Here is a 7,401-nt window from a genome sequence, read left to right as displayed (position 1 = left end):
TTGATTACTAACATGCACGGCACATGTTAAGTCTCTGGAAATTATTCTATAGGTTGATTACTAACACGGCACGGCACATGTTAGGTCACTGGAAATTATTCTATAGGTTGATTACTAACAGGCACGGCACATTGACTTAACATGTGCCGTGCCTGTTAGTAATCAACCTATAGAATAATTTCTGGTGACTTAACCTGGAAATTATTCTTTAGGTTGATTACTAAGAGGCATGGCACATGTTAAGTCACCAGAAATTATTCTATAGGTTGATTACTAACAGGCACGGCACATGTTAAGTCACCAGAAATTATTCTATAGGTTGATTACTAACAGGCATAATGATATTCAAAGAACAAATAAATAATTTGTTATAATCAAGTTTGTATTTCCAACTTTCTCATACTACCCTTAGACAACTTCAATCTACTGAAGAAAGTCCACTGATTTTGTTTGAAGCTGCAAATAAATAAATTTCAAGTCTTTAAGCTTCATAGCTCATATTAGTCACAACATGCATTTCATTAGTCATACTTGTGCTGTTGCCAAGTGTAACTAATTTTACTGTTCACCTGTATCATGAAGATAACTCATCTGTACTGTTAACTGTCACTCACTGTTTTGTATTACCAAACTGTTTGCCAAACCTTATCTAAAGCCGTCAGAAGGCTATGAGTGATAAATTTCAGCAGAAGTCTTATCAAAAATATAGACAATAAAAGTATGTTAAATTACAGATGGAAGCAAGAAAAAAAGTTTCAAAAATCTGCTCAATTTTATTTTTGGTGACTTGAGCTGTTAGGTGGTCATGCTGGTGTAGACAAAGGCAGACCACTTGCAGGAATAATCTATGAAAATAACATCATCTTGGGAGAAGGAGAGCCATCTGGCTAATGGCTTCAAATATGATTCAGAATGAGATCTTCAAGTTAAATGTTAATTACTAGGGAAAAAGTGGAGGAGTGACTTTATATGTAATACGTGAGTTGCATCCTGTTGAGGATATTGAAGTTAGTGGCAAGTATTTTAATTGTAATTTGTTACAGACCAAGAGATAAAGTCAGTGATCAACTTCATTATTGTTAAGATTTCAGCTGTTAATGAGGTCATAATTAAAGAAGATTTTAATATCAAGCATTAGGAAATGTTAGAGTCAAACCATGAGGGAGAAAGACTTTTAGAAATCCTTTAGGATGTTCTTTTTTCGCCAATTGGTCTACGAGGAATGATGCTATTTTACATTTATTGTTGACTTCTGATGTAGAAATGGTTGAGAGGGTCAAGATTGGGGAACATCTCGATGCAAGTGATCGTTGCTCAGTAGGTTTGCTGCATATGGAGATCAAGAATATTAAAATATTGGATACAAATTTCAAAAAAGCAAATTTAGAAAGGATGAAATGAGAATTAGCTGTTGTGAATTGGACAACAGCATTAATTGGAGGAACTGATCAAATTTGGAAATTTTTATAAACATTCTTATAGTAAAAATGGTGGCTATAAGTAAAAGAACAAATTAGCTCATAACAGATAAAATCTAAGAAGTTTAAGTTGACTGCCAAGATGGGAAATTTAAAGGATTATAGAAGAGCAAGAGATTTGATCAAACAGGGCATTAGAAAGTCAAAAATGGTATATTAAAAAAGGTTGGCTGGAAATGAAAACCAACAGTAAGACTTTATTCAAATACATTTCAAAAGACTTTTTGCAGAGGTTTATATGAGGACTGTGATGGATGCTGTCCTTGGTTTATATGATATCCAAGAGGACTGTGATGGATGTTGTCCTTGGTTTATATGATATCCAAGAGGACTGAGATGGATGATGTCCTTGGCTTATATGATATCCATGAGGACTGAGATGGATGATGTCCTTGGTTTATATGATATCCAAGAAGACTGTGATGGATGATGGCCTTGGTTTATATGATATCCAAGAGGACTGAGATGGATGTTGTCCTTGGTTTATATGATATCCAAGGAGACTGTGATGGATGTTGTCCTTGGTTTATATGATATCCAAGATGACTGAGATGGACGTAGATTAGTCCTTCAAGACAAGTTTCATGCTATTGGATTTTTCCACAACTGGATTTTCCCACATGACTGAATTCTAATATTCACTCTTGTTAAACTTAAAACAAAGGTATAAGAAAAGAGTATGAGAGAAAGAATTCAAAATCTAGGCTTAATTTTTATGTATGGTGTTTAAAAATTAGGATTATAGGTGGTGTTCTGTCAGTATATTTTACATATTAGAATGTTAGGTATTTCATCAGCTCATCTAAAATGTGACTTTAATGACAAAACCAATTCACAATACTGTAGCTAAAAGATAACATAATTGTTCAGGTATATATGTGATTTTAGAATTCTTAATTTGGATACAAGTTTACCTTAAACTCTAAATATTATGTAAAACAATAAAATAAAACTGGATATTAGAAGAATTAAATTTTCCAGTTTGAGTTAAAGTTAATATTTTTTTAGTTTAAGACAAAAAGTCAGTATTGAATCTAGGAGAGCACTGTTGTGTACCATCAATATCCTAACTTCAAGAACTGAGTAAAATATTGTTCCAACACTTACTAACTACCGTTAATTATTCTTGTCAAAGACATTAGTATTAGGACTAATTTCATTCATTAGTTTGATAATATTAGAACGTTAAAGTATCCAGGAACTCATATATGAAATTATTTAGAAACCGGAAAACTTACTTTTTGTACTTTTGACAAAATAATTGAAAGTCATACCTTGAATAAATCTTCTTTCTGTAATTTTAAATTCAGTAATCTGTTTTATTTTATTTTTTCCACCTTCAATTATGCAATGCATTAAGTGCATTAAAAACTTCCAAGTTAAAACGTATACAATAATTTATGAAAGAGAAACCAGGCTTGTTGTACAAATCATACATATTTCGGCAGTTTTTTAATAAGTAGTAGAGTTTTTAGTTCATTTAACATATGCACATTCACTATATTTATACAGTTTTAACGTACTTCGTTAATGAATGTAACAGTTAGTGTTAAAAATCACACGTGTTATATGTGTTAGGTTTGGAAGTTATAGGTGAGCACGTTTCTTATCGTGTTTACTGACCAAGCTTAAAAACGATGGTGCTAAACCCCATATTTCTGAATCCCTCCCTGTCTTCCCCTTTTTGTCAATGTAAATACTCGTCTATTTGCTTTCGTGCAAATAAAATTCTGTTCAATTTCCTCGACCTTACCACGCCCACTAGACACACACAAAAATTGGCTCTGTTCCCAAGCGCCTATATAAGGATGTAAATAGGATTTATTTATTTTTCAGTAACAGGCAGTATTTTGCTAGGAACATGATAGACTGCAGGTAAAAATCAGTGTATTATCAACCCAATGTGTTGATGCACGTAGATTTGAAACCGTAACACATACTGACGTCAGTAATGGTGTGTGTGTCAGCTTGAGGCCCAGACGTTCCTAGTTTAGAACACGCACTGGTCGGGAGTTTGTACGCGCCTGTTCCTCACCAGAAGTTCACGACGCTAATACACGAGTTGCGTGTGTGTCAACATCACTACTTTAGTTTACAAGACAGTTAATTTCAAATTATTTATGCAATGATGAACATATTTGAGTGTTTAATTCGGTCTACGAACCAAAATAAAATGTGACGAGAATGTATTCGTTTTCTGCGTGTGCCAATGTATCGCCATCTTTAAAAAAAAACGGGCCTGTTTTATGTGTTGTAGACGTTTTACAGTTGTTGCCCTGTTGCGTCATAAGTACTGTGCTTAAGTTGAAGAAGAGTTAGACAGAACATTGGTGGTTCTAGTTGTTTCACATTGACGACCATCTTTTTCACGAGTACATGAAAGCTTTATATGGACATCCTAGCAAAAGTAGGTCACTGTTTTATACGATAGTTCCCATCTCGTAGCCACATTACATAATCAGTAAAGGACCCTAATTGTTCCTTTTTACATTTTCTCCCTAATAATTATAATACTGAACTGATTGTAATAAACATAAGAATGTAATAGTTTGGGTTCTTGCCAGTAGAGGACCTCAAGAAACTGGTATTAGTAGTTATTTAGCTTTATATAAAAAACGCTTCTCCTCCCTCCGTCCCAGAGTAGTTGGTTGTGACTAAAACGGTCACAGAGTGGTATCAAGAACATGGGAATAGTTATGTAGTTGTATTCGGTTGGGCTGAAATCTGTGAATCATACCAAACAGTTATAAATAACATGTCCTCTTAATCCTTCGATTCATACTTACATTTGGGCCTAACGCCCTTCTCCACCCACGATACCTCGCCATGGGTCACTTGTTGTCTAACAAGTATTGCCGTAGTATAGATGTCGCTTTGTATACCTATGCATGAAATCAAATAATATACCACTCCCACTTCCCCTTTAAAAAAAAGTAGCCAACCGAGACTTATACTTACCGGAAGTATGGCTTTGATGAATTGTGACAGGTTTTATATATAGTAGAAACATAGTTTTTACGAAGTAGCTGTATGTACAACGCTTATCGTTCCCAGTTGGAAACATCAAAACATATGTTCACTGTCTATATATATATATATATATATACATCCGCACACATAATTTAATTGTCTGATTCTACATATGTTTGAAGATTCGTACATCCTCTTCATTGTGCGTAGTATCTATATTGTGTTTTCATATCTAACTTATTCACTCGTACTAATCCCAATTAATCATCTGATAGCGGAGTCAAATTATCGTTTGTGATTAACTTGGGCCTTTTCTCTCTTATGACGTAACAGAAGTAAGTCTATTGTTTTCCACTGTGTGTAATTGTTAAATTATGATTTATGGAAATGTTCATTTTTCGATTATTTTGTTCATTATGATCATTTAGAGCACGTGAACGGTTGCACAATTACGTGTTTTTCAAAAAAGTCAAATCAAAATTACATATTTTGTTTTCTAAGTTTCTGTTAATTAGTTACTACGTTACATGGAGTTAAGATATTATTATCAAAAATGCGCTATCATGTTTTAAGTTTAATCTTGTTTGTTTTAGCGCAGAGCTACACAATAGTTTGTCTGCGCTATGTACGCAATGGGTAATTGAATTCCATATCTTAGCGTTGTAAGTTCGTAAACATATCGCTTGGGGACGGCAATGTCAAAGAAGCAACATAAATGAGGAAATGATTAGTAATTTGTGGTTTGTTATGCAGATTAAAGAATATTTATTAAGCAAATAGTTTATATCAAATTGAAACATTCACACTGTAAGTACAATAATGTGTTAATATAATGTGAACCTATTAAATACGGAACAGAAATTATTATGGCCTGACGGAAGATCTAAATTTAATGTACATTACGGTAAAAAAGCTTGCAAAATGATGCATTTAAGGCTTAATAGTAATAACGTGCGAGTAATAGTGACAGCGCTGTATGATTTAGGGTTAATGTTCTGGACACTGTTGTATCTTTATTTTTTCTGATATTAATGCAAGACTAAATTAACAACACCAAGAGTATAATTTGAGGTGTATTTTAATGCAAGGATTATTAAGTTAATTATAAAATATCGAATAGTAAAATACGTGCTTTATCAAATCACTGATCGTTATGCTCCGATATCTATTGCTTGCGTAAGATTTTAATACATTCAAATTGCTTGCCCTTAGACCTGTGTTGAATTGTATTAAGAAACAAATGGCCATTAAGCTTATTAAGGAATAAAAACTAAGTTTTTATCTAAAAGCTACGGTTTAATTAAACGTCGAAAGCTGGCGAAATTGTTAGAAATCCCTTATTTTGAATCTGAAATGGACATACTGAGGGAAATGAAGGAAATAATTTCGGCAGTTAACATGATTTTTAATCACGAATTTTAGGCAAATTGTAATAACTATTTTGTTTTGGGCTCTTGTCCAACAGAACTGAAAACGTACGTGATGAAACGAATTTTTTTTTCGTTGCTAAGCCTACACGTTGAGTATTTTAACATTTAAACGATAGTAACAACCTGCGAACTGCCCAACGCTTTTCCATGTTGACCCCTCCCCCCAAAAGACTTGTATAGCTAAAAACTGGGTTTCGATACCTATGACACCTGTATAGCTTTGTTACAATCATCTAGAATTTCCGTACCTTTTTCTGACTTTATTCTATCGTTCCACAATATTCCAAGCTTAAGTACAAAAATAATATTCACAAATATTTATACTACGAAGTATCCTAAAGATTATTACATGAAACTGCTTTTACCGATCACACAACTTCAATGTTGTTATTAGCCGAATGCTATGTTTTCGCTGTTAAAATGTCAAAAACAGTTCTTATGCTCAGAATATTGTTTGGTATACCTAAAAAAAATACTTAGATCGTTTTTCTATTGTTGTAACGTAACCTATTCTATCCTTGGGCGTTGTTTTAATTGTTTGGTAAAAGTAATTCCAAGTTAAGTCCACGTAACAATAACGACTAGTTTATTTATACTATTCCGTTTCAGTTGTACTTTGTAAACCTATGTTCACAAACAACAGAAATTGGTAGACTAATGGTGCTTCTACCTAACTCAAATACAAAAACTTATTTTTTCATTTCCTCTACTACTCGATCGAGTAACTGAATAGATGCGATACTCTTCCCAGAAAAGCTACTTAATTCACTTCTCTAACTGTAACCAATTACTCATATCTAGAAATAATATACTGTTACGACAGCGGAAGTCGCGTGACGCTGGGAGCATTCGCGCTGGAGTATCTCGAATTATCGGGGAACCCCGCGAATGTCCGAGTGTTTGGTAGCCCTCTCTTTTTTAGTATATAAGCCTGGAAAAGAAAGCCAGCAATATAGATAGATATAGATATAGATAATTAAAGAAGCGAACAGTAGTGACGGTAAGTAAAGTATGTGAATCACTGTGATTTATAGCGTGTATTATAAAAGTTGTTAAGTTTAAAGTGACGAGAAACGTATTGACTGTAGAATTACTGTGTACTAAAAGTTTGTATCGAGAAAGAATAAGCAGGTTTAACCAAGAAAGGACTTGTATCACTGAAGTTCCTCGGAAAGAATTTCTACCGGAAATTAACAAACGAGCAGATAGGTAACAAATTGGTGTCAGAGAGTGGGACGGAAAAGAAAAAAGAGAAGATGGAAACGAGAAGTGGCAAATCAAACTACAGCTTAGCAGGTTTGATGGCAGCAATACAAGATCAGCAAAAGAAACAAGAAGATAGACAACAGCAGTGGCAAGAAAACCTGCAACAGTAGCAGCTTGAACAGCGAAATACACAAGAAGAGAGATTGCAGCAGTGGTTGGAGAAGAAAGAAAAGAAACAAGAAGAGAGATTACAGCAGTTGTTGGAGGAAAAAGAAAAGAAACAAGAAGAGAGACTACAGCAGTTGTTGGAGGAAAAA

General features: G+C 33.8%; 1 long non-coding RNA gene across 1 annotated transcript; it reads right to left on the bottom strand.

The window, feature by feature from the left end:
* Positions 1–1,632: 1,632 nt before the first annotated feature.
* LOC111083962 lies at positions 1,633–4,370 on the bottom strand. The gene is made up of 2 exons (XR_002609326.1): positions 4,265–4,370; positions 1,633–2,130 (listed from the first exon to the last, which is right to left on the bottom strand). It is a non-coding gene; the product is annotated as an uncharacterized LOC111083962 (long non-coding RNA).
* Positions 4,371–7,401: the final 3,031 nt, after the last annotated feature.

The sequence above is a fragment of the Limulus polyphemus genome, unplaced genomic scaffold (assembly GCF_000517525.1).
Source record: "Limulus polyphemus unplaced genomic scaffold, Limulus_polyphemus-2.1.2 Scaffold12441, whole genome shotgun sequence".
Taxonomy (NCBI): domain Eukaryota; kingdom Metazoa; phylum Arthropoda; class Merostomata; order Xiphosura; family Limulidae; genus Limulus; species Limulus polyphemus.
This window is presented reverse-complemented; position numbering and strand designations above follow the sequence as displayed.